We start from the raw sequence: 23452 nt of genomic DNA, 5'->3' as shown, positions 1-23452 counted from the left end.
ATCTTGGTTTTAAAGTTCCTCAAAGTTCGGAGTGAGTTTGAATCTAATGTTTTGCTTCAGATTCATCTCAATTTGTAGGATGTCATGCTGATATACTTGTACTCATGTCACATGGACTCTTACCCAAGGGCTTCCACCAAGACGGAGCCAAGCAAGCAGGAGACCTCGGCTCCAGGTCCTGTTCTGTCTGTGAGGGTTTGACTCCCCCTATTCCCTAGTCCAAAGACAAATCGAATCATGAAGCAAATGCCTGGCTAAGTAGGGGCAGCTCTTCATTACTGCTACTGAAATTGTGCACCTGCACTCTGTAGGGCAAGAATATAAGAATTACAAAGCCAGAAAGCRGCCTGGCTGAAGAAGTGTATCCTGTTGTTCTCTAGAGCCGCACAGAAGTAGGACCTACAGTAGGTTTCTGACCAAGGATTTTTGCTCAGGTGGTATTGTATTGTACTATTAGACAATGGACTTTTATGTTAAACAAATATGAAGTTAAAATACAACCCACAAATAGCTGAAAAGTCTAACTGCTTTAATACTGTTAAAATACTAATTTCTCAAATAAAACCAAAGAATTCCTTCCACATTTTGGTTTCCTCTTAGATATTTTTTAATCTAATTGAATAAACCATTTAAAAATCAACATGTAATGTTTTAAAATCTCACCATGAACTGCCTAAATGTGATTAATTAGGGAAAATATGTTTTATCTTTTACTTTGTTAAGTAGAGGGGTCACAAAGTAGCTGTTAACATAGCATTGAAACTTAATAAGTTATCTCCATAAGCTTGACAATAAAGACTGTACTTTAAAAACTGATGCAATTCAAGTCTAGTTAGGGTTTGARTTGTCTGAGTTTTGCATGTAATAAACTAGAAATTAACATTCCTGAGGAAATTACTAGATTTGTATGAATTGAGTTTAAATCATTGCAGGAATATAAACTCTGCTGAAAATAGTAAATATTGTGTAAATTTAGGAAAACTGTAGCAAAGCAAGGTAATTATGATTCTGATTTTCAGATCAGATACCTAAAAGAACTCCACTAAAAAGACTGATAACTAACAAATATCTATTCTAACTGTTTAAAATAATTATTGGAGAATCAGTTAGTTTCCTCACATGGAGACAGTATGTATGTATGTATGTATGTGTGTTCGTTTGTGTGTATTATGTTACATGTCTTCACTCTTATTTTGTTTAGTGTCTGAAAATGTCTTATCTCCACAATTAAACATAGAAACTTGGAGCACTAACCTGTGGTCCATATAATAACTCTATTAAGTCATTTGTTAGTGAGCTAATACTTATTGCAAAATTGGGAGTATGAATGTTATTAAGCCCTGTAATTTTCTGGGAACATTCACCCTTGTATGGTAGGGTCTGAAAGGAAGAGATGAACTGAAACTTCAGAAATGGTCAATTATGGGACATAATATCTGCTGCCTCATTAAGGAAGCTATTCAGACAGCACAAATGATAGCTTTTTACAAAACCTCAGACAAAATGCCCAAAATATTGTGGTCCATAGAGATACATATTCTGTATATGTCTCCTTGACTTCAGAATTTCAGYTATTTTACCATTGCTGCCTGATGACTGAGGGCAAAATAATGGTCATTTAACYGGGTCTAGGAGTTGAAAAAGCATCCATAATATTTTTGAATTATAAATACTTTTTTATTATCTTCAGTCATAGTTGCAAAATGCAGATCAGCAACAAAATAGGGAAGGAAATGGATTAGTTGTATTTCTAGGAAGTATTATAGACTGGCTGTCCTACATAGCTAATATTCCTTGCGATATATCAGACATTTTTTGAAGACAGAATACTATTTTAAGCAAATCTTATAAGAAATATTGCCAGCTTGGTAAAATTTAATGTCCGAAATAAGGCTGTTAATCGTAAGAACAGTATCAGATGGAAATTTCATTGTAAAAAAAATCTGTCTTTTGAGGAAGTCAAAGAAAATGGTAGAGATTAACCTACTGCAAGAAATGTCTCCTGCTGAAATTTCAATATTTCTACTGTTCTTTTATTATTCTTTCATTGTGGCACCAATCTGGCAAAAACAGTTTATGTCACTCAGCTTTTTAGGGTACCATAAGAGCAAGAAACTTTGTAGAATACCATGTCTGTAAATAGCTGCTAACATTCATAMAAATATATATAAGAAGCGTACTATACAACCCCCATCTGACATTTTTCTTTTCCCCAAGCAGCTYACTGCCTATCACTAGACGTCGTGGACTTGGGAGGCTTCTATCCCACTGTCAAATGTTGGGGGCCTCCACTCCACTTCATCAGCAGCTGGTCATTTGTCCTTTCCCTTTAGCCGCAACCATCTTCTTGATTTTGTAGATTCTGTCCTCGTCAGCATCTGTGTTTGGAAGTTCTTCAGGGTAGACTGTCCCCAGCATTGCTTCGTGACTGCAGCCTGTGAAGCAGTACACAGGAATCTGTTCCCTTCTCACAGAGTCAGCTACTATGAAAACTTCCTGTGTCTGCTCATAACATTTCTCTAATGTCTCTTTTGTTCAAGGCAAATGTGACATGGCAGGTTCTGTCCTCTACAACACATGCCCATGGGCATGGGAAGCCACAGTCTCCTCTGCTAGGTCGGACCTGCTTCCTGACTCCAGCTTTTCCAGGCTGAGCTGCTCCCTGTCAGCCTCCGCAGCACAGCAAAGCCCTTCCACCACACTAGGAAGGACCTTGTCCTACCTTTGGGCCAATGAGGGTCTCTCCTCATCTTCTCCCGAGACTTCCTGTCCCTAAGAGCTCCCTGCTCTGAACRCCCATTCGTACCCATGGGCTCTGCTGCCTTCTGTGCCCCTGCCCACCCACTGCTCTGTCTAGCAGTGTCTCAAGGCTCCAGGAGGACCGTCCGAGAGCACTTGACTACCTGCACAGCCAGGCTCTCCAGACWTCCAGCAGGACTTGAGGAGGCTGATTTGCCCCATGCCCGCTTTTATTCTGCTCCCTCTTCTGCTTTATCAGGAACAGATTCCTCCCCTTGCCCCAGCCTTCATGACCAAAGATTCTCCTAGCTGTCATGGTTGGAATTGCTGTGTCCAACTGGGAAGTGTTTGATTGCACAGTCCCCTTCACAACCAGGCTTTATGCTCCAGATGTCTCCTGCTGGAAGGGAGCATCCCGTCTGTTGTCAGCACTCCTGTATTACTGAAGGCATGAGTGGCAGTGGTGCTGTCTGCAGCAGCAAGCAAYGCTGTGTTCCTCCAGCGTAGTCGTGCCTAGGGAAGGCAATCCAAAAGGGGAAGGGAAAGGGCAGCAGAAGGCATAACATCTCGGGCTGGAGATTGTTGCTGAGGTTCAAGCCAAGACTTGGTGCACACAGGGTCTTTTGAACACAACCCATGACTTCTCCTGGACTGTTGGGTATTGCTGGAGGCCCCTTTGTGCGTCCTGTGCCATGGGGTCTTCTCCCTACTCCTGTAGCTGCTTCTGGTGGGCTGCAGCAGCAGGAAGCAGGGCATCCTGCACCTGCTGGCTGCGGCTGCAGTTTTGACTGGCTTCTTCCCTCCCTTGCAGGGTTGCAGCATGGAGCTGTGCGTGTGCTGCTGGTAGCACTTTGCTGGCATCTCTGGGGTCTTGGGTCTTGACCTGCAGTGGCCAGGTCACAGCCACCTGCTGTGTTTCAWCTTTGTGGCCCCAGGGCAGGACCTTCCTGCCCACTTGGAGTGAAGGGCAAGGAAGAGAAGGGCCRCTGCTTTTGGAGCCACTTCTGCAGCTCAGAAAAGGCTTCTGTGGGGAGGGATTTCATGCTGTCTATACTGGTCCTCCAGAGAAGATTTGGAATTTGCACAAGGAACTGAGTTCCTATTGCCAGCAAGAGGTCAAAAGTTGGAGGCCATCCTGGCACCAAGGCTGGGCTGCTCAGCACTAACAGTCTTGCAGCAAAGGTCCCACAGAGTGTTGTTCAGAACTATGTCCCCTTCCCTATTCCCAGCTTTGACAAAGTCCTGAGGTGTAGATGCTGCAAGAGCAGAAAGGAGAGGCACCCCACTAAACAGGCTTTTCTCCATGCTGGCCTGCCCTGGGGACACTTGGAACGCATGCCGCTCCGATTTGGTACCTTCTTCTGAGCAGCCATGAATGAAAACCGTCCCTTTCACTACCGGTTTCTTTTATGAGTGGGAGAATGGGCCCTCCTCTTTGGGGTTTTCTGTTCCCCTTTGCACCCTTGCGCCTGGCTTATTGCTCTTCTGCTGCTTCCTTTGGCATGATCACAGTGTGGCATGGTCACAGTGTAGCCTGATGTCCCCCATCCTTCTTCTGCTCAGGGCCTGGGGCTGGGCCTTCCGTCCAGGGATGTGAGGGGCTCTCTTGTGCTTCAGGCTTTTCCTTGCAATAGAAAAAAGCCCAAGTCCTCCTGATTTAACAGTGTTTCCAACATGTTCAGGACAACCTTGGAAACAGGCCCAAAGATGTTCTTGGTGATCTTGAGTGGCACTTTTAATGTGCGGCTTAATGACTGCCAACCCCATTTTCAAAAGTGGGATGACCATTCTGAAGGGGCCTCCCTTCAGGGGAGGGGGAATGGACCTCCAAGACCCACACCACACAGCCCAGGAGCACCTTGGATGCCAGCGAGACCATTGCCAGCCTAGTCTCTRTAAGAATTGTTGTTTAAGAACACTACCACATAGTTCTTCCCACAACCCTTTTTCTTGAGTGTCTTGAAGTAGCAGAGACTCCTGGGACCGAATTTACAGTTTTATAATTCCTTTCCCAAAGCGRAAGACATGTATGTTCTGGTCAGTCTTTATTTCCAAGCTGAGCATGTTGATGTGCTGGCCCTTTCCCAGACTGTAGTGTGGCTGGTCATAGGTCACTGTGATGATTTTTTTCTGTTACTGCTGGTGGGAACACAGTACAATCATGGAAGTGTAAAGTTCCCTATAAGACGATTTTTGGCAAGATCTGAGTAGAGGTAGAATGAGTTCATGCCTCTGGTTATGATGACCACAAAAGGAATTTTTTTAGCAGCAATGCATTGAGAAGCACCTGTAATAAATGCTGTGTCTCCAGTTGTAGAAAAGCGAGGATTTTCATCTGTGTGAAGYGCTGTTTTCGTTATGATGGGGTCATAGACCAAACCTACTACTGGAAAGTCAGCAGCTGAAGCTCTGTTGTAGGAGATCCTAAGATGTTTCATATATTCCGTCAACACAGATAGGGATGAAGAAAAGCCTTTCTGCAAAATATTCTGCCATGTCATACCCCATAGCACTGTTTCAAAGATGGTATCTGTGTAAATACACACACRCAAACACGCACACACATATACAGGTACGTAGAAATAAAACAGAAGCGGGTTTAGTCATCCAAATATTATCTTATTGTATAATCAACAGTCAAGAATATCAGAAGAAAAAAAATAGAAATAGTCTCAGAACATATGTTTTTTGGATCATAATTTTGCTACTATTCATATAGGTTTTTTTTTTTATATATCCTTTGAGCTCTTATGGACATCTGATTTTGTGCAGCCATCATTAACTCTGATGAAAATGCAAGAATTCTTATGTTCATTTGTAAGTTATCTGATATTTTAAGGCCTCTTTCAAATTATTCTGCTTCTTCAAAAGCAACGTATTAATTAGTCTATTAGATTCATTTTTCCTGTAATGTTCTAGACCAAGAACTATTAAATTATTTCATACTCTCTTTGATGCTATCAAGGTAAAGGGCTTAAATAAAGCATTAATTGTGAAAGGCTAAATTGCTTTTATTTAGTCAATTGATTTCTTTTAGAGTGGTACTTTTGATGTCTCTTTCCATTAAGAGCTCTGTTTATTTACAGGTATTCTCTAATCTACATCRGGAATATATTTTTTCTTTTTATATATGCCTACTTTTCCAGACAAAACAAAGGTTTCCTCATACTAATTTAAATACTCTCTGCTGTTACAGCATTTCTTGATGTTTGAAATTGCAGGCAGGGTAAACCAGCAAGACCTAACAGGTCCTAAAGTCATCAGGATGGGAGGACTGCACCTACAGWACAAAACTAAAGCAGACCAGGGTTCAGGCTCAAATACTGCCTAGGTGTTCATGCAGTTTAAGTATTAGCATACTCCCTGGCAGAGTTTCAAGGTTAAAGAGCCCTCTCCCAGGCCATGCCCAGTCTTCAGTGCTTATATCCCCCAGAGTTCAGGAGATACATGGACCCAAACTGTTTTTGGCAGGCAGGATCAATGGGCCATCTATTTTGAGGACAGAGGAGAGTTTAGCTGTATAAACACAAGCCATGCCACGACACTTTCCTGAAGCTGTGCCTTGACACTTGCCTGGAGAGTTGAGAATGGACACAGATTCAAAGGAGACATTTCTCCAGTATGTATGTGCAACCTAACTTTCCAGAAGATAAAATCGGTAAGGAGGTGAATCATAAGATTAGAAAAATATRTATAAAAAACCCAATCATCCAAAATTAATGCCCATGACCTTGTAAGACTGCTGGGGTAATTTATTGCCAAGTAAACTTTACAGGTCATAGTTACATGTAGTTCACGTGTACCCATCATAGGAAGCATTTAGCAAGACTCTTGCAGGTYTAAATTCTGAGTCATGCAAAATTASAGAAAAAAATTCAGAGGCCATATTGGTTTAAGTTGTTAGAACCCATTTCTAGATTATCTGTCAGAACTTCTCCAGATTCATTGTCAGTTTTTTTCAGATATTATTTTTGCCTATTTCTTTTCTCTTCCCAAGCTATATTTAGATTAAGTTGTAGGGATATTGGGTGTCTAAAGATTGCAGCTTCCTGTCAAAAATTGCTCGTACAATTCCAAATGTGACATGTGGCTTCTGAGATAAGTTATTATATATGAATTTGCTATTATTATATATGAATGAGCTATCAAAATAATGAATTTTGTAGTTTTCCTTAGTAAATTGTATTAAACAAAAATATTTTCTATCTGTATTCTCAGTTTCTGTGCTGATTATCCCATGATACTATGGAATAGAATTGATGTTGTGTATAGCTCCTGGAAAACAGTGTTAATTTGAAGTGCTATCAGATATCATTATATGAATTTGGGACTGCACTTTCTTCTCACATCTATAAGTTTAAAATTTAATTTGATTTCAGTTGGTCTAATTCTGTTTTGCATTAGCGATACTGCAAGGCGCACCATTCCCATGTTTTTTCATGTGACACTGTTTGTACCAGCAAATTGCATATGCCGGGGAACACTCCTAGATGCTGAAGCCAATTGGCAAAGAATATCTATACCTTCTCAGTAAGTTTTCTCGGTCTCCAAAGCAGGTTGACCCCATGCAAAATGGCCATTCGGAAAGGTCCCTTTTTGTTTCAAAATYATGCCTGGAAATTGTTAGGGACAGTACTAGCTGGTATGTGCTAAAACCACACTGGGGAGCATTTCAGCAGTTTGGCAGTATAGCTGATCTTGTTCCAACCTGGGAACATTCCTGGGCARTGTTTAATTTGTTGATTTAGACAAAGACATTATGGCCTGTGGTTCTAATGAAGACTAGGAAATATGACTGGATGCTTCTACTGAAAAATTGTCAGCAGTACTACAAATTGTATCTATATTGTCTCATCTTCCACTTCATATAAATTAACTATTCAGGGCATTTGGCTGTAGTAGGATCACTAACGTCCTTCTGTATTTCCTACCCATTGAGGAAAAACAAAAAAACAAACAAAAAAAACCCTTGTTTTTCTCATTCTCATAGAAGGCCTGCAAATCCTTGATTAGAAAAAACATACATCAGCTGCTGTCGCTTTCCTGACCCAAAGAGCAGTGAGGATGTTTTTCTTGTTTGTATTGGCTACATTCAAAATCATTTTTGAAGCATTTCCTGATAAGTTTGCATTCACATGTCATCAGTCTTTTAAGGACTTCAGTATGCCTTTTTATTAGGTCAGCAAATGAATTTACCATTATTATTCTGAATCTTTGTTACTTTATGCTCCTTTTGCTTGGTGTTCATATCTGACAAATGAGTCTAGCTTTATAAGAAAGCTTACTTACTATGTTTTTTCCTGTAATGTGATTATTTTTATTCACTTTCATATACTTTTCCCAATCCTATTCAACAGTGAAAATCCTTTAGATGATATGAAATGTGAAAGTATAGAAAAGTCTTGTTATTGCGTTTTTTTTTCAAAAGCCCTTTGAGAACCTTGGTCAGGATTTCTACACCTTTTTACATTCTACATTAAAAAAATCCGTCTTGTATTTTCTCATCTTGAATGGCAGTAGTCACAAGCAGATACCATGGTGCTAGACATTGTGTGATTTCTACTAAATAAACTCTGCCGTGTGATGACATAAAAGTACTTCAAAATCTTATGGTAGAACAACCACAAGTCATCTGATTTACTGAAGCTATTTCTTTCACTCTTTGGGCACAGACTGCATTCTGCTTATCTAGGAAAACCATAGCAACTACAAAACTCAGTCATAGAGTGCCCAAAAACATAAAAAGGGTCATTATTGCCTGATAACTTATCATCCCTGACAAATCATTGCAGAATATCAAGTTGCCAAAGACAAGCAGAAAACACAGAAATCCTGAGTTCTGATGAAAGGCATATATTTAATACACGTAATCATTCACTATATGTCTTATACTGAGAGCTATCTCCCAAAGCTTTACAGAGATCTAGGTTCTTTGATCCCTGATCAACTAAACTGGCAGTTTTTCAAAGTGACTTCTGGTTCTCCCTTGATAGTCATATCCAGTCTTCTTTTGCGTGGAAACTAGAGAAGCAGGCAATAGTGCAGAGCTGGGTCCTACCCTCAGAGGCATGTTAAACATGTGTAGGACCTTATCTCACACCAGAGAAGCTGAAAGCAGTCCTGAGCATGGTGGTATAGATGAAGCATATAAACCTGATTAACAAGGTACTTAGAGATATTCACTTCAGTGGCATGCTGAACTGAGGCTTTTGCGTTCAGTAAGTTTTTACTGATGATAACGTGTGTCCCTTCAGCTTTGCCAAGTACCTTTTTGTAAACTCTACTTCTTCCTTCCCGTATTCAGATAAGCAGTGGGTTGTTGTTTAAAGTGCAGCCTCTAGTTTGAAATGAAAAAGCAGATACATTCTCTATGAACAAAAGTTAGTAAGTAAAACCCTTTTTTACTTACTTTAAAAGATTTTAAAGAGATCCAGGTTGATTTTCTCACTTTACTGAACAGCATTATCCTTCTAGTCACTGAAGTGCTAGAACCTCCAAATACCTGGACATTTTGGTGGCATTAAAGTAAGACTAAGGCACCTGCATCCAAAATTTGGACATTCTGATTGGCAAAACATTGCCCTGCTCAAAGCTGGAGGCACTTGGATTTTATGAAATTCCTCAAAATGAAATTCTACTCCTACATATGGCAAGATCTGCAGACTAGGTAGTTCWCTGCCTTTTCTGCTTAAACGATTGCTCAGAGATGTTCTCAGAACGTCCCCACCCCTGCACAAACAGAGGGCAACCACTGCTTTCCTTTAAAACATGCATCCAAGAGTTTGGAGCGGAGAAGCATGTTGGTGGGTGGTTTGCTTTTTTCAGCAGTTGGATGAGCAGATCACTGCTTCAGACACTTTGGCTGAAGGGATCCAGATCTATCCCTCCCAGGCAGATGTCTGGCAGCCTTGCCCTTAACAATTTGAAAATAGACTCATTCTCTTTTTTCATTATAACTCAACTTTACATCTTACACGCACACTAACTTGTAGAGGATGCAACCTTCTAAAAATGTTAACTTTAAATGAAAAACAGCTCAGAGGGTCATTTTTATTCTACCTCTGGTAGCTCATGGAATATGAAGTGATAATGTTAGACAGCCTATTTTAAATGTCTATTAAATTGTTATGATCATCTAATCAGTCTGGCTCCATCTTGAATTATAAGGCAGAAGAAAATAATACACATAATTTCTGCATTAATAAAGGCTTTCAGGGTTATTCAGGACAGTAACTTCAGAGGCTATAGCTCAGCCCCTTGAAAAGCTTTCTGTATTCGCTAGTCAAGAAATCCTCAGCTCCTTAATAGTTGTATAAGTTATTGTGTATCTTAAGGAAAAATAAAAATCTTGTGTTAAAATACAGCAAATCATGATTTCTATTCTGTAGTCCTAGGTTTATAGATGTTATGGTTATATACATTCCCAGTAAGAATATGTATCTTCTCTCCAGCCTATTCTCAAAGASATTCGTTGACAATAGTGTTGCAATCTGTAAGCTAATTATGGCACAATATTCCTTGTTAGCAGGAACACGTGAAAATGAAAAATGTTTGGCTGGTAGAGAAAGCCAGCAGTACATCTAGGACACCTGAGCTACATGGAGGCATTACTCTCTCCTCATTAATAGACCTGCCTCCTTTTCTGAAATTAAACCTTTTCTCTTGGGGAGAGACCTACCAAGGGAGTAGTAATGTAAGGGAATAGTGTATAATAAAGTATAAAAMTATAATGTACTGAACTAATATAAAGAAGTACAACTCTACCCAATTAGTTAGAATAATCACCTGTTTTATACAAAGTATATAAAAACAATTTAAGAGTTCATGGACTAGATCTTACTAGGTGAKGGTCTTTAACAGCAGATAATGTAATCATGCTTCCTCCTGCTCTCTCTTATATACTGAAGTTTGAATTCCTTCCTGTACTTTGGGCACAGTTTCAGCAGTACAGAAGAAAACCACATCTTCACTCCTAGAGAGAGAAAAAAAAATCATAGCCTCTAGGATAGATTGAGGAAATCCTTTTCAAATGGAAGATAACAAAAGCTTCAGTTCTTGTATGATGTCGGAAGTCCTGAACCCCAGCTCCAACACTGCAGCAGCCTGGTAAGGTTGTCTTTGTACTAGAGATTCTTTGGTCTTTTCTTTCTTTAATGGCTGTTTCTACTAGTGATGCATTTCAGGAATGTCCTGTGAACCCTTAGCAGGATAAGTGATATAGGTGGGAAATATTTTATCTTTGAATCTTGTTTAGGTGTAAGTGAACTGGGTGCTATATCCTATGTTCAAACTCAAAATGCTTTTCAGCATGGTCAAGACAGGGCATAAATAATAAAACAACAAAAATGAAGTGTCAATGAAGTTTAAGCACTGCCTGGATAAAACAGATACTGAATGGCTGGGGAAGTTACAGTTCTGAATATATGTACCTAAAGTCCACTTATATCTTTTTATCTAGGAGGAAAAAGTTAGAGTATCCAGTTTAGAATAGATTGTAACTTCTGTAATTCCTGACTCTTGTGAATTTGAAATATTCCTGTATTATGKCTTGAATATCTACATCTTGAATATTGCATTTTGGATAATAACAATATATTTAAAATAAATAAATAAATAAAAATRGTTAAAAGGGACTCAAAAATAATTATCCGTTACACAACTCTGCATTCTTTATTAAGTCTAGAGTACAGATAGATCTCATCTTATTTTAGATACAACTTAGGTAACTAAATTAGATATATAATCACTTTATAGCTACTTCTATAATCAAAGGAGGGAGATGAGCATTGCACAGGGCGATACATATATGTTCCCTGGGTTGAATCAAATCTGCAGGTGCCCAAGGAACACAAGGGAACCTAGAAAACTCTAGCTAATATATCTCAATTACTTAAATGGCTAAACATAGACCTGGAATAAATCCATCCGTCTCTTTTTAGCTTTATTAAATGCAGTAGTGTGTTGTTTAATGCAAAAAATTTAGCACTTGCATTGGCAAGTATGCTAGATACAGGATGCTGTGTAATAGTAATTTATACTTTGAAAATTCAGGCTTAGCAGGAGATTAAAAGAAAAKAAAAGAATCTTTAAAAATTACTTTCTCCAGCAAGGGTTGGATCAACTGTTTGGAGACATGATGGTATGTTATTAATCTGGAGGATAGTTAGTATCATCAGCCTAGGATCAAGAAAATTGTAGAATTTTTAAAGCATCTTGGTTAACTTAGTAAGCTGTGAAGAGGTGAGGCATTATTCAAGGCATATTAATCATCCCAGCAATGGTCACTTAAAATTATTGTTTCAACAAAAGCTGACATTTTTGGTATGAGGGCTCCAGTTGTTAAAAGTCTCAGCATTGTATGTCACTGGATGTTGAAGGAACAAATTTATGTAATTAATTGATGAAAGGATCCAGTTGGCCATCCAAGTGGCTTTGTTTCATTTTTCTAGTTCATATTCAAATGAATAGTTTTTGCAGCGAGAATGTCATTTCAACTTCAGTTTAATTAAAAAGCAGAACTCAAAGTTTTTTCACATGAGCAATCTTTTAAATGTGAATATCTGTTTCTCCACAGAACAACCAATTATCAAGATTTTTCAAGTTCCCAAAGCTGTGTTTTAAAAGTAGAATCTGATCTTCATTTCGTGTTTAATTTGTATTAACTTATACAGACACAAGAGAGCTGAAATAGCCAGGGATGAAACTTGTACACTGTCCTGCATGTAACAAATCAGCCTGACACTGTGAATAAACTGCATTCATCTTAGTGGTCTATTACTACCATATCTAGTCTAATCTAGTAGTTTAGATTTCCCCATTAGCAAATGGAGAGTATAGATCMCCCCACAAGCAAGAAGAGAGAGGGAGCACCTAACAAGGAAGTTTTGTCCTAGCTCTGCCCATGTTGACCATAGAAGGAGATTGACTGATTGGTTGATTTAGAAGAGACACATTTTTTTTAGGTATATAAAGTCAGTCAGATTAACCTTAACCAAGCTAAAATGACCTTGGCACATTAGCTTTCAAAGTGCTGGTGCTAGGTCATATGAGTACAGCATGAAGTGGACAGCAGGGAAAGAGGAACACTGCTGGTGAACTGGAGATATTACCAATAAGACAACCACTGCTACGGGTTTGAAAAAGAGACCATCACCCAATTAAATGCCATTCCYATGGTTGACAGCCTGTATCGTTTTCTGAATTTGTTATTTCTTTTTGTAACTCAGAGTTTACAGTGTAGACCTAGTCTGATCACTAGGTGAATATTTAGAAGTGAAACAGAGAAGGGAAAAAATTGATTATGGGAACAGCTAAATATGTAGATTTCAATATGTCAGCTCTTYCTCTATAAATTTTGCCCTTTCATCACCGAGACTTCTTGTCGAGACTTATCAAAATCTCTCACTTTTGCCTTTGAAAATCTCCTGATTTCCAGAGTACTCTGACCAAATTAATCAAATTCTACTTTTTCACTGGCTTAAACAAAGTCTTAGACCCTGGCAGCAATGGCTTTGCTCATTATGGAATATACCAACTCGTGGATTTTTCCGTTGGTCTGATGATTAACTTTWTTCCTCATAATACCTTTCTCTTTCCAGCATATTCATCTACTTCTCTTAAGTTACTAAGAGTTATATCCCATTATCTATAAATAAGTATGCATGAGATGTAATTCACTTTATCACCATTGTTACTCCCTTTCAGTCATGCCGTTTTATCAATACTATATATCATTTCACACATTTCATTTTTTTCTTGTTATCTGCATTTGCTATTTTGCCTGAGTTTCTTGTGAATAGATTCATTTAAGACAATGAAATGTATGTTTTTATTATGKTTTTTTTACTGGTAAAGGTAAATTTTGTTATTTTTAGCTCATTTTCATACTAAATTTTACTTTTAACTCACAGTCATTTGGAGYCGTTTTTATTTTTGTCCTTACTCCAGGTAGAATCTAGCTTCACAGAATTATGCAATGCTTGTTGCAAAATCTTCTGAAAGACTCTTGTTTTCTCTACATAAATAGTTTATTATCCTGTGTGTGCCACTGCAGCACCCACAGTCTTGATTTTATGCATATTGGTTAGAACAGTAAAATTTGAAGAGCCCTGTGTCCTATGGAGATTTTAACTATCAGCCAATGGGAATGTATCTCTTTGCAATTTTGCCATTTTAGACCTGTACTGATGTTAACAAACGATTGGATTCAGAATTTGGAAGAAACTCAAAGACTTAGAGATTTTCTAAAGTTAAGATAGATGCCCAAACAGATGATAAACTCATAGAACACAATGGGCTTAATGTGTTATTTTTTAGTCTGTARTCAAAATGTTATAAGGAAAACCTTTGGGGAAATTGATAGCCTTAGTCTGTGTATGGTGAGAACAGCCTGATATTCATTTATAGCAATAATTCAGAACTCCATCAGACTGTCTTTTTGTTTCAGCGACAAGACTGAAGGTGATTAAAGAAAAGGAAATGTCATTTGTTGGCATCTGCTCAGCTACAAGTCTGCCAAAAAAGCGGATATGAGCCCATGAATTTTTTTCCTTTTGAGTAAAAATAGAGAAAAGATTAAATTCACAGGAAAGAAGTCATTAATGATTTATTCACATAGCAAAACCAATGTTTTAGCAGAAAAAAAATGCAATCACAATCTTGTAGAGTGGATTTTGTACCATCTCTGACAAGGTAAATTCAAAATATAAYTTGGAGAGTTCTACATTTAAAAAAAGAAAAGAGGGAACTTCTTCATCCTTACATGTGAGTTCCAGCTAAGGATTTGTGTTCAAATTTTATTTCTTCTGAATATATTCAGAAGATGGTTTTCATTAGAATTTGCAATATTTTGACTTTTCCTTAAACTGTCACTAAAATTGCTCCTGTCATGATGATTTAGAAGGCCCTTTCTGCTCAGCAGTGTATTTGAGATATTCCTACTTGCTGTGATTCTGCAGATATTGCTGAACAGCACTCATGTGCAAATAGTCTTATTGACTGCAGTGTAGCTCCTTGTATTTAAGTAAATATTTGTCAGTCTGGGTTGTACAAATAGCCCCTCTAGTAGCTAGCCTGTAGAGGAACACCAAGATGGCTAAAGCCTGAACTCTGAGCCTGTGTCCACACAGTGTTAAGTAGAAGAGGGTCAGATAGTGTTCCCTGCTACTGAAGCCAAACAGGATGGATTAGCTTGCTTCAGTAAAGCTTAGTGCAAGACCCCTGTAAAGCCTTTTGGGTTAGGCTGGGGCAGCTCTGTAAGACAGGGGGAGTGAAAACAAGAGCAGCCTCAGGGAAACTGCTCAATCACACTTCTGAAGTTGCCAGCCAGTGAGCCATCCTCTGAACCATACCCAAGAGAAGCTCGTTAGCACAGTCCACTATCAATCCAGAAGAGCAAGCTGAGAATTAGAGTCTGGGTGATCAGGGACCTGGTGCCTGAGCCTTCCCCCAGCTCTCTCTGATTTGGCAGAGGAGACGTGCCTTGAGAAGCAGCAAAGCTGCCTGTCTCAGATTACAGAGCTATTTATTGATCCTTCTCTAAGAAAGCAGAAAAATTGAAAAGGGTGCAGAAACACTCCAAAATAAAGGAAAAAAAAAAGAGAGAAATACTTATTAGGAGAATGAGTTTAGGAAAATAATAAAGGGCAGATCTGTACAGTGCTATATCAGTATTGAGTGTTCACTGAACCCTAAATTGGATGAAATGACATTAGAATTAAGGAGCTCCCTGAAAATAATGAAGTAGAAAAATATCATATCAACAGTATCGATTACAAAGTAGTTAAATCTGTAAGAAGTGAAGAAACTTGGTTTTATTTCCTGTGGCAGGTTTCATAACAATTCCAATGATGTCATGAAATTTCAACATTATCAGAAACTTTAGGAAGAACTTTACTTATTATTCAATATATTATTGAATGGACTCAAAGTACATTCATCTGCAAGGAAGGCAGAAAGCAGAAGGCTTTTCTGGTAACTTGGAAACATTTTGTTAGGTCAAGAGATTATTACATTACTGCATCATRTCTCCCTAAACAATAGGATGTTGCAATGTCTAACATTTATTCTGATGTTTATGTGAGAAGTTGTATATATCAGTTAAACATTCTAAATAAATATTTTAAGCAAACATAAAATATTTAAAATGCTACAGTAATAGTCTGTCTATGTACAATGGACCCAAATTCTATCCCATAATCTAAGAATACAGAAGTACAATAATTTTAGGGACACTGCTTTTGACCTTTTCATTGAGGTGAAGTGAGCATGTTGGTTTAAAAATTTTCTGATGCGAATGTGGTTTGGCTTAATAGGGTACAATGGGAAAAATAAGCCTGCAAGCAATAGTAGATTAGCAATCACACAACAAACTTCAGAGAGAGAATTGCAGGGCAGTGGCATATTTCCAAGCCACAGGACTCAGCTGTTCTCTTGGCTGGGAACAAAGAGATCAAAAAGATATTTCATCATTAAAAAGCTCTTCCTGGGAGTTAGCCATGAAATGGTCTATCTGCAAAGGGAAAGGAACCTAACAAAGGTGAGCTATCCCTCCAGATAAAGCTACTCAGATGGTCTTAGTTAATGATTTTAAGATTTTTTTTTCTCAGAAACAATTTGAAGCAATAAGTAATGCTTTCCCTAAATAGGTAGATTGGTTTAGACTTCAGACACAGCAGAGGAGACGTAGAAGGAGCACTGGGTCAKTGACGCTTTAGGTGAAGCCCACCACCCTCACAGGAGGAGAATAGGACTGTGGTCACTTGAGTAGGGGGTGCATCTGTGATGAAAAGTGTCAGTCAGATTGTGTGTGGTGTGTGAAGGGGATGACACAGGTGGGACAATGTTAGGGAATTCCACTTTGGCCAGAGAAATCATTCTCCTTTTAATAAAAATACATTAATAAATAGGAATCCATGTTTTTAACCAGGTAATAACTTAACTCCTACTCCCAACAATGCTAAAARATGCTATTTCAAATAGAACTTCTACTTCTGAAATGAAATACCAAAAATTACACAAGGGCCTCAAGAACTGTAGAGACGAAAAGCACAAAACCAATGAATAAAATGCTTTCCTCACTCCTCCTTGTTTTCAGCAGGATGAGAAACAGGCTTAACTCAAAACATAATAGCAAGTTTTGTAGAAATGCAAGACAGTGTCATCTGAATTGGGATGTCATTAATATTTTTCTTAAAATGTGACTTAAAAATGATCTGGTAGAGCTATCTTTCAACAGCTACTGTGTCCTAAATAAGTTTTTTTAAAAAATATTCATGGTCTAGTAGAATTAAGAATAAATCCCAAACAGGATAGAGCAATTTTTTTGTTTTATCTAACAAATACCTTTGTGTGTTTGTGTGTGTGTGTGTGTGTGTGTGTCTGTTTGACTGATCCAAACTAGACAGCAACTCAGAATGAACACAGCAAAACAAAATGTTGAGCAACTCAAAAAATCAAGGGAACACTGTGTCTCGGCTTTTACTGCTTTTTACTTTTAACCCAGTAGCTTATATTTTTTTCCTGAGATGGGGGACCTGTTTCCAATTCTTTGATAYGTAATAAAACTAGGAAGTTTTAAAGTGTTTTGGGATGTTAGCTTTCTGTGAATATAATCTTTATTTTTTATTAAAAACATCTAACAAAGATTAAAGCACAAACCAAACACMATGGTTTATTTGATCTGAAGGATTTTATTTGTTTTTGTTGTTTACAAACTTGTTTAAGCCTGGCTCAAAAAATCCTAAAATATTTACTCTTCCAGCCACTGGGAAAAAGAAAAAAAAAATCTGTGGAGAACAATGCTCAGAAATTCTTTGTTCAGTGGAGTCCTTCCATTGCCACCAACAGCAGCTTTCACTTTTAGTTTAAAGACTTAAAAAGGATATCTCTGTAGTTGACTGAAATTATTTATTTATTTTATTACTATTAATCTTTCTTGGTGAACTGCTGAAGCCAGTAAGAACAATTGCACAGGATGAATAACACAGTGATACCTACTAACACATTATGTGGAAAACATACATCTATGATCATTTTATGCAACCGTGTTAATCATATTGTGATGTGCCTTCTGGCACAACATATAGAGTCTGAAAGAACAGGGATGTGATGCTGCCCCCTCCCAAGTTGCAGGCATGTAGAAGCAAAGAATACTTAAATTAATGCATTTCATGATACAAACAGCTGAAATGTATGGCTAAATGATTTTATTTTATTTGTTTATTTTTTTCTGTGCAGATGTGGCCTCATTGAAGGYTGTATGTTTTGGGGAGATAGCCTTGACTGATTGTTTGCTGACTCATTTGCAATGTTAATTACATGATCACGAGAGCTCTCTCCATGACAGATGAGAGTTTGCTGACAAGAAGCCATTTTCTAGCAGTGGAATGCCCTTTCCCTGTGGAACTAATCTTTCCTTTGGCAGTTCATTCACTAAAATGGCATCACCTAATAGCTTTTGGCAATTACACTAAAAGGTTTCAACACTGGGGGGAAAAAAAAGGAAAAAAAAGCTAATTGGGTTTTGTGGGGTTCTTTGTTGTTTTTTTACATTTTATAGTTTGCCTTGGAATCATCAAAATGACATAGACATAAGTACTCAACAAAAAAGCAAAAACATGGAGCAAAAATGCTCTTAGGCTGACAAAACAAAAAGAATTCCCACTAGGATCAAGTTCAAGTTAGTCACAATACAACAAAATAAAGACTTTATCGCTGCAATCTAACCACCACTGAACAGATGTTAGAAATATTTTAACTGCAGTTAGCTCTGCTAACTGTTAGCTAGCCTAGGCAACAGCTCCAAGCCACTCCAGCCTTATTTTTTATTATTTCTAGGAACTGAAAAAGAGTAAATATTCAACAAAGTTCTGTATGTCCTGGAGCAAACACATTTTATTTTAGTATGTTCTTTAGATGGTTCAGATATTGTGCAGTGATGTGAGAAAACCTTGTGGCATTTGCAGCACTCTACATTTATATTGTGAACAAAACAACATCAGAAGTGGTGCCAGAAATCTTGTCCTCATCCACCTGAAGCTTAAGTCTGTTTCTCTCTTTCCTGTTCGCTTTTTAGTGAGAGGTTTCTGGTACTGCCGATGTAGGAGGGAAAGTACTCCCATGATAAATATGCAGCAGTTGAGGAGGAGGGGCATAAAGCCRGGCTCACACTGGCTAAGTACATGTTCTGTGCATCAGATCTTTTTGCAAAGGTTGCTCTCACCCTAAGCTACAAGTATTTAATGCTGGAGGTAGATGTAAATGGCCACGTCTTACAAAAACTTCGATAGACTGCATGTGGTATGTTAATCATAACATACTGTGTCATCATTATTCAATCAAAGAAAAAAGGAATCAATCTTTGGTTCTGATGTTTCACATAAGCAATGACAAAAGGAGAGAATGTATGGAGAGTACAAAAAATGACAATCTGAGGTGTTAATTTTGGGGCACAAAAATGATAAGCTACAGTGGTTAGAGCATATCATCAAACTTTTTGTAGGCAACTTGGCAAATGGGAGTTTCAAAAAAGCATTAGGAGAACAGCTGTTTTTTTTTTCCCTTCCAAGTATCATCAGGTGGATACGCCAACATTTTTCAAATTTTAAATTGAAAAGGAATGTGTTGCATTTCAGTCATACRCTTGCAATGAGCTCTCTACCTAGAATCAATCCTACAGCTGTGATGCCTCAGAAATACCCTACCAGCATAAATTTGAAAAAGAAAATCTTCCCTGTTGTCAAATTGAGTCCAAACCTCAGTGAAAAAAAGAAGCAAAAATCTTCCTCTAATAGCACCAAGATGTTGCTGACTTTTATGGGTTTGATGCTTGCTAGAGCATAGTCCTTGTCTTTTGATAGTAGAATGTGGAGTTCACTTACAGCATCTTCTTCTTGCTTTCAAGGAGTAATTCAAATAGCAGAAAGTCAGTGTTCCCGACTGCATTTTCCAAATATTAACTTTGTATTGGAAAAGTACCTACCACGTATGTGCCTGCATACAACATATCTAAATTCTAAAGCTTGAATGTGTCACTAGGGCAACTGCAGGAAGCCTTAAGCTCTCCTGGAAGAAGTCCCAGCACTTATCACCCACTCTAGCTGGGTGTAGCTACTGCTAATGAGCAGTCTCCCTTGCCCCTGAATAGAGGGAGTAGGGGCTTTTGACATGGGTAGCCCTTGTTTAGGTATCAAGTACCCTGTGAGTTGGTAGTAGGGAGAGGTCTATTCAGGAGTCAGGCCTGGAACGTAGCTCCCAGAGCGCAGCAGTTTGTGCAAGAGGACATCTTTCTTTTTCCGACACTAGTAGTGCCCACTCTCGCAAACATGGTTATAACTCACCACAAAGCGTATTTGCCAGTGGCTGTGGGAATTGCTACATCAGCTTTGTTGGAAGCTTCAACCCAGACAGAGCCTCTTGCAGCAGATGCTGCCCTACAGGTCCCAGGCTGCAGGGAGTGCTTGGAGCCTCTCCAGAAGGCCTGGGCTGATGGTCCGCCCTCTTGCAAGAGGAGTGCTGTTGTTGACAATTTGTGTCATCAAGTCAAGRAGTTGCGGGATGAAGTCAGTAGACTGTGTTCTCAGAGACCATGCTGCTGCTGGAGTCCCAGTCTCCTGCAGCAGGGGAGTTGCTGGAGGACTCTGTGAAGAGTGAAATAGTTCAGCACAGCACTGTTGAAGAAGGCTGGAAGCTAGTTGCTTCTCGAACAAAAAAGAAGAAAGGCCCCTAATCCTCCTGTAGACCTGGAGTTACAGTTGAAGAACAGGTTTAGTGCACTCCAGGATGAGGAGAACCCGGACCTGGCCTCAAGGGAAGCAACTGGGCTGTCTGACCCTGTGCCTTGCGTGACCACTTGGAAGAGGTGACGAGTGGTTGTAGTGGGTGATTCCATGCTGCGGGGGACAGAGGTGCCTATCTGCCGACCTGACCACTCCTCTAGAGAGGTTTGCTGCCTGCTGGGGATGAGGATACGAGATGTGTCTGAAAGGCTACCAAGGCTTGTCCGCTCATCAGATTGCTACCATCTACTTCTTGTTCATGTGGGTGCTAACGATACAGAGAACAAACTGGAGACAATCAGGGAAGACTTCAAGGTCTTGGGCATGGTGGTCAAGGGTCTGGGAGCCCAGGTGGTCTCCTCATTAGTCCTGCCGTTTAGGGGGAGGCATGGGAGGAGGAATAGGAAGATTTTCCAAACCAACAACTGGCTACGCCGCTGGTGTTGGTAACAGGGTTTTGGATTCTGTGACCGTGGAACATGCTTTGAAGATCAACAACTGGTGGGGAGAGATGGGATTCATCTCACCAAGCGGGGCACATTTRCCTTTGCAAACAGGTGGGCCAACCTAGTAAAGAGGGCTTTAAACTAGGTAGGAAGGAGGAGGGGGATGTCATAGAGACAGGGTAGACAACAAAACACAAGTTGGGTTGAGGGGCCTCCAAAGGGTGCATGCAGCTGGGGAAGTGTGTTTGGGACATGGCTATGGGGGACCCCCGTACATCCTTCCTGAGAAACCTGCAGACATGACCACCTCTTTGAAATGCCTGTWCACCAATGCACACGCATGGGGAACAAACAGGAGGAGCTGGAGATCTGCGTGCAATCGCAGAGCCATGATCTCATTGCAATCATGCAGACATGGTGGGATAGCTCACATGACTGGAACGCTGCCATGGATGGCTGTGTGCTTTTTAGGAGAGACAGGCCAGGAAGGCGAGGTGGTGGAGTTGCTCTTTATGTGAGACAGCAACTGGAATGCATCGAGCTCTGCCTAGAGGTGGTGGAGGAGGAGGAGGAGGCAGTTGAGAGCTTATGGGTAAAGATCAAAGGGCACGCTAGCATGGGKGACACTGTTGTGGGTGTCTACTACAGGCCACCTGACCAGGAAGAGAAAGTTGATGAGGCCTTCAACAGACAGCTGGAAGTAGCCTCACGATCACAGGCCCTGGTTCTCATGGGGGACTTCASCCACCCTGATATCTGCTGGAGGGACTACACARCAAGGCACAAGCAGTCCAGGAGGCTCCTGCATGCATTAATGATAACTTCTTGTCACAAATGGTGGAGGAGCCWACRAGGAAAGATGTCCTGCTAGATCTTGTCTTTACCAACAGAGAGGGACTGGTTAGAGAYGTGAAGGCTGGGGGCAGCCTTGGCTGCAGTGACCACGAGATGGTGGAGTTCAGGATCCTGCAGGAAAGAARTAAGGCAACAAGCRGGGTTGCAACCCTGGACTTTGGGCTCTTCAGAGACCTAAYTGGAAGAATCCCATGGGTTAAGGCCGTAGAAGGAAGGGGGGTCCAGGAGAGATGGYTAGTATTCAAACATGACTTCCTCCAAGCTCAGAAGTGGTGCATCCCTATGAGTGAGAAGTGCAGCAAAAGGGGCAGGAGACCTGCATGGGTGAGCAAGGAGTTCTTGGCCAAATTCAGACAGAAGAAGAAAATACATGGAATGTGGAAGTGGGGACAGGCTACTTGGGAGAATTATAGGAATGYAGTCAGAGTATGTAGAGATGTGGTGAGGAAGAATAAGGTCCATTTACAACTGAGTCTGTCAAGGACAACAGGAAGGGCTTCTTCAAATACAGCAGCAGCAAGAGGATGACTAGTGAAAATGTGGGCCCGCTGCTGAGTGGAGCGGGGGCCCTGGTGAAAAGGGATGCAGAAAAGGCAGAATTTCTGAATGCCTTCTTTGCTTCAGCCTTCACTGCTAAGGGCAGCCCTCATGAATCCCAAAACCTGGACATGAGGGAGAAAGTCTGGAGAAGGGAAGACTTTCCTTTGGTTGAGGAGGAAAGGACTAGAGACCTTCTGGGCAGGCTAGACACCCACAAATCCATGGGCCCAGATGGGATGCATCCACGGGTACTGAGGGAGCTGGTGGATGTTGTTGCCAGGCCACTCTCCATCATCTTGGAAAGGTCCTGGAGAACTGGAGAGGTGCCTGAGGACTGGAAGAAAGCCCATGTCACTCCAGTCTTCAAGAAGGAGGACCCAGGCAACTGTAGGTCCATCAGCCTCCCCTCCATCCCTGCAAAGGTGATGGAACAGCTCATTCTGGATGTCATCTCCAGACATATGGAGGAGAAGAAGGTGATCAAGAGTAGCCAGCATGGATTCACCAAGGGGAAATCCTGCTTAACCAATCTGATAGCCTTCTAGGATGGAATGACTGGCTGGGTAGATGAAGGGAGAGCAGTGGACATTGTCTACCTTGACTTCAGCAAGGCTTTTGACACTGTCTCCCATCACATCCTCCTAGAGAAGCTCAGGCAGTGTGTGTTAGACGAGTGGACAGTGAGGTGGATTGAGAATTGGCTGAAAGTCAGAGCTCAGAGGGTCGTCATCAGTAGCGTGGAGTCCAGTTGGAGGCCTGTGGCTAGTGGCGTCCCCCAGGACTCAGTACTTGGCCCCATCCTGTTCAACTTCTTCATCAGTGACCTGGATGAGGGGACTGAGTGCCTCCTCAGCAAGTTTGCTGATGATCCCAAGCTGGCAGGAGTGGCTGACACACCAGAGGGCTGTGCTGCCATTGAGGGAGACCTGGACAGGCTGGAGAGCTGGGCAGAGAGGAACCTCCTGGGGTTCAACAAGGCCAAGTGCAGAGTCCTGCACCTAGGGAGAAATAACCCTTGGCACCAGTACAAGCTGGGGGCTGGCCTTGTGGAGAGCAGCTCTGCAGAGAAGGACCTGGGAATGCTGGTGGATGACA

This window comes from Rhea americana, unplaced genomic scaffold, assembly GCF_003343005.1.
Source record: "Rhea americana isolate MKP2758 unplaced genomic scaffold, rheAme1 scaffold_65, whole genome shotgun sequence".
Classification (NCBI taxonomy): domain Eukaryota; kingdom Metazoa; phylum Chordata; class Aves; order Rheiformes; family Rheidae; genus Rhea; species Rhea americana.
Note: the sequence above shows the minus strand (reverse complement) of the source record.